Here is an 11,209-nt window from a genome sequence, read left to right as displayed (position 1 = left end):
TAAAAGACCTATAGTGTGTAAGTGGGTATATAAATTAAGTATAAACCAAATGGTGAAATAGAACAATATACGACTTGTTTAGTTGTTAGAGATTACAATCAGAGAGAACATATAAATTAGAAGGAAACATTATCCCATTTTGCTAAAAGTGTTACAATTCGTATTGTTATATCTTTTGTTATTAATAGTTCGTAGTCATTATATCCACTTTATATTAATAATGTCTTTCTTTATGATAAAATTTCTGAAGACAATTATATGTCTCTTCCTTAGGGATATTGTACTAAAAATGATACTAGAGCCTGTAAGCATGTTAAGTCTTTGTATGGATTAAAACAAGTTCCTAGAAAATAGAAAGAACAACTTTGTTCCTCTCTATTAAGTTTTGGTTTTAAATAAAGTGTTAATGACTACTCTTTATTCTATTATTGTTTTACTTGTATATGTTGATGATATAATTATCATTGGAAGTCATAAGAATGCATTGGAAAAGGTTAAAGATTTAATAAAAACACAGTTTTTAATAAAGATCTTGGAGAGTTGAAATATTTTCTTGGCATTGAGGTAGTTAATATTGATAATGGTTTGTGTCTAAATCAATGAAAGTACCGTCTTGAGCTTTTGCATGATTTCTGAATGAGATGATGTAAACCAGTAAAAACACCTTTGGAAACTTAATTTATGATTAAACCAGAGGTCTAGATAAAAATAATGATTTGTTGGTGAATATAAATGATTTCAGAAACTTAAGTTGATCCATCTCACAATTACTAGACCAAATATTTCCTATGGTGTTCAGATTCTAAGTTAATTCATGTATAATCCTAGAAAGTTTCGTTTGAGCATTGCTTCCAGATTTTTAAGATATCTTAAAGGTAGTGTTGGTAAAGGAAGATTAGTTAAAGGTTATATGGTTTATATTAATAATTCTCTAATTTCTTGGAAAAATAAGAAACAATTTACTATCTCTCGATCATCAACTGAATCTTAGTATAAAGTTCTTGACTCTATTACTTGTGAAATTATTTGGATTCTGAAGGTTTTATTTGATCTTGAAAAAAGGATTTAACACAAGTTTCTGTATACTGTGATAATGATTCAATTATTAAACTTGGCTCTAAACCTAATTTTCCATGAAACGACAAAGCATTTGATTTATATTTTGTAAGAGAAAGATAACAAATGGTATTTTGAAAATGGTTAAGATAAAATTTGCACTTCAAATGCTGATATACTAACCAAGTCTTTGGTACTTGTTTAGCATAATTTTTTGACTGAAAGAATATGTTTAGTTGATATATTAACTAAAGAATATGTTTAGTTGATGTGCTTTATAAAAAGTAATAACCTAAAATAAATAATAATAAGATTGATTCCTTATGATTCAATCTTATTTCTAATCTATTTGTTATTTTTTTTATTTATTTTTTATTATAATTGTTTGCAAGGTATAAAGTGTAAGTCATAAATACTTTGTTTGTAATAAATTCTTATAAGAGGGACTGCATGTGCACTTATGAGATACTATTGGGTTAAAGTTTGTTTATGTGAAAGATGAGAGGTGATGACTGCGGATCTATGTGATCCATGGGTCTTTGGATGACCCGACTATATATGGATAGAGAGTCACTTAGGGATTATTTACTCAACACACACTCACCAATGCTTTCTTATTCTCTCTCATTTATAGTTAGGGTTTCAGCTCTTTAGGGTTTCATACACTTTTGTTCTTGTTCGTTTGTAAATGAGTGATCAGTATAAAGAGTAGAGTTAAATATTTGTAGTGACGATTGAGTTGTAAAGTGTCATGTTTGATCGAAGTGGCTTATAGTGACTAAATTAAAGTGTTAAAGTTGAGAATTTTGTGTGTTTATGGTTTTATTTCCACCTTAAATGGGAGTGTTGACGAAAACTATAATTTTGGTATTGATACATGATTATTTCAAATTGATTTCTCGAGGTTATGAATGAATATACGAAAATTACCTCGTCTCACTCTCGTTTTTACACTTAGCTTGTAGATAGCACACTTGAACATTTAGAAGGCGTTTTATTTTATTTTTTATTTTATTTTATTTTTTCTCTTTTGATGTAACACCCGATTATATCATTTGAAAATTTTTGTTATATTATCGGAAGAATGATAGAAATCGGATATCCTTTTACTTTTAGCAATATAAAAGTATATTTCTATATTAAACGTTGATTTAAAATAAAAACTTTAATATTTTGTATCAATTTTGAGATGTTAAACATGTGTTTATCTTTAACAAAAAATATATAAATCAAATTATTACTTTGACTTATTTTAATTCGTTGACTTATCTACAACCGTAATTGTGATATAAAATATTTCTCTATTTTAGAACAAATTGTGTAAAGTTACTATTAATTGTCTCTTTCATATAGAATGACATTTCAATTATTTATTTATTTATTTCATTATGATGATATGCTACCAAAAACACGTGCTTCACTTATAATTAAGTTATCATTTGCAAGTAGTCAAGTTGAATAATTTTGAAGCATTTTAGGGATCAATTTTATGTCAGATAACAAACCACATGACATTGTCATTTTTCTATTTTTTAATCAGTTATTTACAAATTACAACCTTATGTATTTTACATGAAATATATAGTTAAAATGCATTGAACAGGTAGTAAGCTCTTACTTGATGCGAGTTTATGATTTTAATGTATCTTCTTCGAGCCCATCGATCAATTTTTATTTCAATAGGAGTGCAATATATATATATATATATATATATATATATATATATATATATATATATATATATATATATATATATATAAACACACACACACATGTTGGTGATTTTAGTGTCACCATGTCATTTTAAGTAACTAGAACTAACATGTGAGCTAAGGGGCTTCATAATTTGTACTCTAATATATGTATGGAGTAGTGCAGAGTGCATGCATATATAAGATCGAATTAGAAGCCAGTTTGACGACTAGTCAGGGGTCCGGGGGCAGCGCCCCTAGGTCCGGGGTTTCCAAAGGGATAGCGACCCTAGCGAGGTCCAAGGGGCAGAGCCCCTGGCTGGGGTCTCATGGGACCGAGGAGCAGCACCCCCGCGGGGTTTGGGGTAGCGCCCCAAAACCTCACCGAATTTTGCATGTGGGAACATAATGAAAAATTCAATTTCTTGAGGGTGACTATGGTAAAAGTAACGAAACTCGTTAGTTTTGGTAACCCTAATTCGGATTAACATTACTTGCTTCCAAAACAACTAATGACGGCCCAACCCTAATGAAACCCTAATCTTGTTTAGCATATAAACGACTCTTCTTCTACAGAAGAGGGTTACGATCTTAAGCTCTCGTTTTTCATCATACATTCTGATGTGCACGGAAGTACCCACTAATTTTAATATTTATATCCTAACAAACTTAAACTAACTATGCACTTATAGGCATTGTACCTAGTCAGATTATAGTATAGCTTGGGTAAGTCGGGTGTCGATCACAGGGAACGGTGTTACTAATTAATCTACTTGCTATCAAATTAGCCTAATTATTAACAAGTTTAGAAAGGTTTTTATCTGATTTGACAAGATCAGACGAACTTAACTCAAATTCAATCAATTAGTAAAAACACTCGTCTAGTTCGAATCCACTTCGTCCTTATGGCTAGCTAATAATTATGGATTATCAAGTTGGTTTTAATTGTATTAGTAATTTAAGTTTAACTTTACCAATAATTAATTAATTCATGTCAAACTATGTATGGTCACACACAATTAAACACAGAACCAATTATGAATATGAATATGCTATGTAAGATTTATTATGTAAACACAATTATAGTCACAATCCACATTCTCTAGCACAACGAAGTTTATTTACTCTAGTTACTAACTAAGATTGGTCAATCCTAGCTCCAAAAATTTAATGTTCACTAAATCATTAGGTAAACATGTTCATGCAGTTAATGGTCACTAAGCTACATAGAACATGAAATTAAGCAACTAGAGAAACAAACAAAAGCATGCTAGGTAACTATAAATCAAACACAAGCAATTTACCAACTAAATAAATCCATATAAAATTAAACTATTCATAAGTTGGAAGCTTCATCTAGCTAAACAAGAGTAGCTAGATTCAACTACTCATAATAGCAACTAACACACTAACGCAAATCAAAGTATAGTGAAACATGTTCCTAGGTAACAAATAAGTAAACTAAATTATGGATCTTCACTCTTTCGGTGTTGAAAACCTCTTTCCAGAACGTTAGTTGCTTATTTTAATAATTCATGTCGTGAATAATAAGATATTCACGTTATGAGTTTCAGATAACCGTGTCCGTCAAGGATTCCTTCACCCGCGTACATATCTTCTAGAACTTATTCTCACGTCGTGAATCTTCCAGTTCTCATGACGTAAAGACGTTTTTTTCCTGATTTTCTTGTCCTTTAATCTTTTAACTCCCAAAGTTTCTTCCTTTAACGTTTTTAGTCTCTTTTCTTCAAAATGTCTTCTTTTTTGGCTGCAAATAACATTTAAGCCCATAAGTATCATTATTCTAAACAAATTACCAACTTATATATAAAAATGTACTTAAATATTGCATAAAAATAGGTATAAATATGGCGATATCAAAATACCCCACACTTGGGCTTTGCTTGCCCTCAAGCAAATTTAAACTTAACCATTTATTACTAGCATCACATAGAACAATCCGATTCCAGCTCAGCCATTTTGCCAAGACCTCAACGCATGCATTTGTGTCTAAAATTTTCCTAAAGTACCCCCCATACTTTAAATACTCACAATCTTCATAAACACTCGCCCACTTCTTTTGAACAATGCTCATTTTATGCAACCCTCCGAATCCATGCACAGAAATCTCACGTAAGCTCAAAGTATTTTTGTAAAGCTACGAAAGCATACATAAACTATAGAATTACAACTTTAAGATACCAATACTTGGAGCTCTTGAATTCTCCACTTCTTTGATAGTTTAATCTTGATTTGTTTGAATTCACTTCTTTCATGATTTCTGGCATCTTCAACTTTTGATTCCTTAGAACTTTGATCTTTGATCTTCATACTTTGATAGCTCCAAAATTCTTCAAGAATTCTTACTTTTCAGTAATTTCTCTTTCTTTTTTTACATGTATAACTCACTTTTTTCACTCAAAACCTACATGCTTAATCAGGGGCGCTTAACTTCAACCTTTATTGGTTAAGAAATAGCTTTCCTGGATACATTTCAGATTTAGGCTGCTAAACATATTGTATCACTCAAACCAAGTGGGGTTATGTTTTTGTTCCATGATTTCACTGAAACAAGGGAGGCCACAAATGCACTATAACGTGTATTGGCTCAACTAAACATTTGAACTTTTATCGGATCATCCGATATAACACTAGCAACTACAGTTCAAATTATTATTACTAGATATAATTATTAAAAATTTCAATTTTCAAATTTTCTAGTAATTTACTTTTTCTACCCCTACCCCACACTTATTTCATACAATGCCCTCAATGTATGCATAAAATAAATCAAAATTAAAGAAAAAGGGAGAAAAAGGAATAGACTTCCCTGGAATAGTGGTGTGAGCATCTCCAAAAGTGTGGAAAACGTGCATCTTGAATATGGACTCTGAGAAATAGAAACTTGGATCTTAAACTCGCGAGATAAGGAATGTACCGGCAAAACATGAAATCGAGCCTTCAATCTTCTAAAAATGTGGTGGAAATCTTCAAAATAGAACGAACAATGTGGGAAAGCATACGCCACATTGTATAGTAGTGAAAATGAGCCAAAATAATCTCCAGAATAATGACAAGAAGAATGGTATCAACCCATGGAATAATAATATGTCAAGGGCCTTGAACTTGTGAAGAACACCAATTCACAACGAGAGATAAGAAAAGTCACGACGTGAAGTTGCAATCATGCGTATCCTGGGAACCCCTGAGAACTGATTCACGACGTGACTAACAAGAGTTCACGTCGTGAAAACTGGGCAATCAGAAAAACATTTAGCCAAATCTTCTTTTAATGTGCACAATTCAACCCAATGTCTTAATGTATTAAGACTCTTCTAAATTCACCGGTTTTTGACTCTTTCGCTGACTATCGACTCTCTTGACTCACCCCACACTTATTTTAAAATATAGGTCTCGACTCTCGACTTTAAACACTCCTGGCTAAAGACGTACGCACTTATATCTCGATATCCTATTTAGGCGCTCCTAGCAATTTCTGAGAAATAACCACCAAAGAAGAATAAAAGTAACATAATATCTTAATAGTTCTTACAATCCCAACAAAATAAACAAAACACAATAAAAACAAACCAAAACAAACCAAAACAAACCAAACAAAATAAAAATAAACAAACAATCAATCATCCTCCTCCTCAGCGTTCGTTCCGCTCGTGCCCGCTCCGTCACCTCCACGTCCGCCATACTTCGTCCATCTTGGGCAAATTGGGTAATGATACCCCAAATGAGGCGGCTGCTCCACTCCAAGGTGTCGAACAACATTCTCCATAGTACCTCCGATCCAATTCACACTCAAAGATAACTGGTCAAAATAACCAGCCATGTCACTCCCAAAAGGTGCTCCCACCATGGATGCGGGTGGATGTATTGGCTGCCCGCTCTCTCCCCGTCCTCTCATGTTCCTGCGCCTCGGCCTCGGTTGTGGTTCAAGTTGGTCGGCCGGATCCTCATCATCATCATCTCGAAGAATTCTCCAATGTGTCCCATAATTTTTTACCACCCTCATTGTTTCCAGATAGCCTATACTGGACTCATTCCCCTCAATACATGTTAGAGAACGAGTGATGTCAGGAACAAGGAGGCCATAAGATCGGGCCAATCGTGTAACGAAATGCTCTCCACAAATGGGGCTTCCAGGACGAGCACTTGTCGCATAGTCCGCCAAATAACGTGCCAAGAAATATGGAATATTGCTGCAAACACCCGGTTGTAAGTGTAACGACCGAAAAATACAACCAATTTTAAAATTTTCAAATACAACTCGATTCCATTAAATCATTACAAAAAGGTTTTCAATACAAAACATTTAAGTATCCCCAGAATCACATTACTACAAAATCATGAGGAGCGGTACGATCACGCCTTCGCCTTGCCACGGTCTCCTAAAGAACCTAAAAACCATAAAACCACAACTGTAAGCCCGAAAGCTTAGTGAGATATCCCCAAAATACCAACCACTTATACCATACACGCATAACATGCCACAACATATCTGATCACAGAACAGCCATGCACTTCGGGTCTACTGTGTGACTGGTCCGCCGCACCGGCCTACAGTCCACCTGGTCCACCCTCTGAGTCTAGCCATAAACCTCGAGTCTACAGTGTGATTGGTCCGCCTGAACCGGGCCTTCAATCCACCTGGTCCACTCTCCGAATCTAACCACATACATCGAGTCTACAATGTGATTGGTCTGCCCGCGCCGGGCCTTCAATCCACCTGGTCCACTCTCTAAGTTTACAGTATGACTGGTCCGCCCACACCGGGCCTTCAGTCGGCCTGGTCCACTCTCCGAGCCTCGGCACGTCTGGTCCGCCCTCTTGGGGCCTACAGCCTATCCGGACCGCTCGCTGGGCCTTCGAAACAACCGGTCCGCCCTGGGTATCTTGGCCTACAGCACAAAGCAGGACCCGCCTCAACCCAACTCCAGTCCAACAACCATGTGCACATATACATACAATCATATAGCAATTCACAGTCAACAAGTAGATCAACAAATCATATAACATATCATCATCCTAACCAGGATACCGACCTAACAGATCACTAGCATAGCATCTACCTATCTCTCAAGATACCGATCTCAATCAGGTCTCTAACATATACCATCCTAGCTCTGAGGATGCAAACATATCAAAGCAATAACATAACAACAACTACCCGGATCTCAATCCGATAAGGGCCAGCCTTGGTGCCTTAGACCCTGTTGATATAGTGAGGATAACTCACCTCGAAACTGCCGGCTGAAAGGATAAGATCCCGCTACTCCAAACTCCGACATGAACTCCTCCACTGAACAACAACAAAGCACTGAACTCAAAATAATAACCAACAATTACCAAAATGCCCCTGGAAACCACTGGTCAACCCTTGGTCAAAGACAAGGTCAAAGTCAACCCCTGACTGACTCTACTCGCCGAGTCAACCTGATGACTCGTCGAGTCCCCAAGCTCAGAACTTCCCTCAATCCGCGACCTAACTCGCCGAGTCACCCCGAGACTCGCCGAGTCCAACAACTTTGAGTCCACTCGCCTACAACTCACCGAGTCATCCCTTGACTCGCCGATTCTCGACTCAACCAGAATATATTGGGACTCTTCGACAAGACTCGCCGAGTCTAATCACAGACTCACCGAGTCTAAGGCTATCTTCAACCTACTCGCCGAGTTGTTCATACAACTCGTCGAGTTCCAGTCCATCTTCATCCAACTTGCCGAGTTGTCCTTCCAACTAGTCGAGTTCCATCCTATCTTCAAGCAACTCGTCGAGTCCACCCTTGTGACTCGCCGAGTACTATCGGTCTGAATCCATACAGAAACATCCCAGGCCATGCAATTGATCCAAAACATAGATCTAGCCTCCTACAACCCATCCATCACGTAAAGTGGCAAACTTTACGTGAATCCAAAGAGATCTATGCATTTTTCACATTAGGGCTAGGGTTTGGGACATGATAGCTTCACCCAACACTCAACACAGGGACTTAATGCACATTTGGACCATCACCACACCAGATCTGAGGTAGCAACCTCAGATCTAACTTCCAAACTCCAAAACATACCAAGATAAGCTCCCTACAAACCCCAAAATGATGAATCCATAAGAGTAACAGCCAAGGACGAGATATTACCTCAAAAGAACGCCCCAAATGCAATGGAACTCAAATCCAAGCAAAGCCCCTTGCTCCAAGCCTCCTACCCTTCAAGATTTCCTCAACAATTGCTTCTCCAAGCACCCAAATGCAACTTGATCCACTCACATACGAAGGTTAGGGTTTCTGGACTTGAGGATGAGTAAAGAGGCTGGGGGAATGGATGTTATGTTCTTTATATAGGGCTCAACCCCGAGAATTAGGGTTTTCTCCACTCAGCGCCTACTCGCCGAGTCCATCTTACTGACTCGCCGAGTCGGCTACTTAACACGCGACCAAGTCGCGACTCTACTCGCCGAGTCCACCCATGGACTCGCCGAGTCGCTCTTTCCCAATTTACTCTTTTGGCCCTTCAACTCTACTCTTGATATTTCGGGATGTTACAGTAAGATGCACAATAAAAAGAACAAGTTAATTTTAGTAACTTTATCACCGTGGCGTTTGTGATGAATGGAGAAAGTGATTAAGCGATGGATGAGGTGGTGTATCGGGCTTTTGATGCTACTCTCGGGAGATACACTGGAATTAAACACTCCAGCGGCAATGCTGCTCCAAAACTCTGGCCCCGAAACCCCATCCGCATACACCCACGTGGCGTCCCTCAAAAATAAAATAAACTCATGAGTGATGGTCTCATGAGCTTCATATAGCCCCATACGGCGAGAAAACTCCACTAAACTGCACTCCCGATACTCCCCGCCTAAATGAAAGACCAAAGCTCGGGGAAAAGTAGGATCTCTAACATTGTCATGGAATGTCACCGTGGAAAAAAAAAACTCCACGCAAAGCTCCTTATAAACACGCTCCTGGATGTTAAACAAGTTAAACCACCCCTTGCATGTTAATTGAAATCCATCGCCCAAAAAGATTTTTGTTAGGTATTGGGACATCCTATCAACCAAGCCAACCTCCCTCAGCCTTGCCCACTAATTAGTGGGAGCAACAACAAACTCCCGGTTGTAAATCCATCCCAACTGAGTATTCCATCGTGTGTAAACATCCCGGGGTGTAGTGGTTGGAAATTCGTAAAATGGGTGTAAACTCTCAATCCCAAGAAGTAAGTCTCTTTTAGATGTCATTTCTGCAAAAACAAGGAACAAACACAGCCAAAACAACAACCCGATAGTTAAGAAATAAAAGGAACAAAAAGACTGCACAACCCAGAATTCACGTCGTGAATTCTTAAAAATTCACGGTGTGAGTTCGTAGTTAGGTTTGAAGTTTCGTTTGGTTTCTATACAAATTGACCATGATAGTGCTGGGGGTTTACTCCTATGACATTTTCAACCAATAATCAACTACATTCCAAGGGTAATTCACGATTCTTAGGGCATATTTTATACATTTTAACATATGAACAAACCCTAGCCCTAAATTCAACTATTAGAGTAAAAATTAAACATAGCAATTAAGAATTATTACCTTTGATGGAAGTATTACGTAAGCACAAAGAGAAATAGAGGAGTTGTCAGCCAAAATCAGAGCAATGGGGGCCAAGGGGGGACCAGATCTCGTTTTTACTTCGTGAGGAATAAACAAAGAGATAGTCAACTGGTTCTCATTCCTTTAATCTATGGTCCCGTGTTATTCAAAATTCACGTCGTCAATCCTGAAGGATTCACATCGTGAGTTTAGTCTGGGCTAAATTTTAGGCTATGCACTCACGGATTGGTCTTGGGCCACTTATAAAATGGGCTAAACTATATCATTGACTTATTATCCGGTTTATTCACGATTCACGTCGTGAATTCTGAAGAAGTCACATCGTGAATGTTGTCTGGAAGGAAAAATTTATACTAAATCAAATTTGACTTTAAACTATATTCTCAATTATTACTACTTCCATTTTTGGGTCCCCACATTCAGTGTTTAATTATGTTATAATCGAGTTGGATGACATGATCTATGTTTTTAAGACTAAAATGCAAAAAGAAAAGAAAGAAAAAAAAATGCAAACCAAACTTGGGTTGCTTCCCGAGAAACGCTTCTTTTTTCTTGGAGTCTTGAGCTGGACTCCATGCCTCCTACGTTGAGTCCTCGGAAGAATCCACCACTAGGATCTTTTGTTCCTTGAAACGCCTCTTGTAAGCTTGAACTCGTCTTTTGTACGCCTTCTTCGAATTCTCCTTTTTAGCTTTGACCTCTTCTTCATCAAGCTTGCGTGTGGTCCTTTTAGTTTCCTCCCTGCACTCCATAGCATCCTTCTCCTCTTTCACTACTGGCTTTGTCACCCTTGAAGTAACCTCCTCTTCATCACTTGTCATCTCATCTTCCTTGCTTACCCAAGAAGGT

Source organism: Lactuca serriola, chromosome 9 (assembly GCF_051521515.1).
Source record: "Lactuca serriola cultivar US96UC23 chromosome 9, Lser_US96UC23_V15, whole genome shotgun sequence".
Classification (NCBI taxonomy): Eukaryota; Viridiplantae; Streptophyta; class Magnoliopsida; order Asterales; family Asteraceae; genus Lactuca; species Lactuca serriola.
This window is presented reverse-complemented; position numbering follows the sequence as displayed.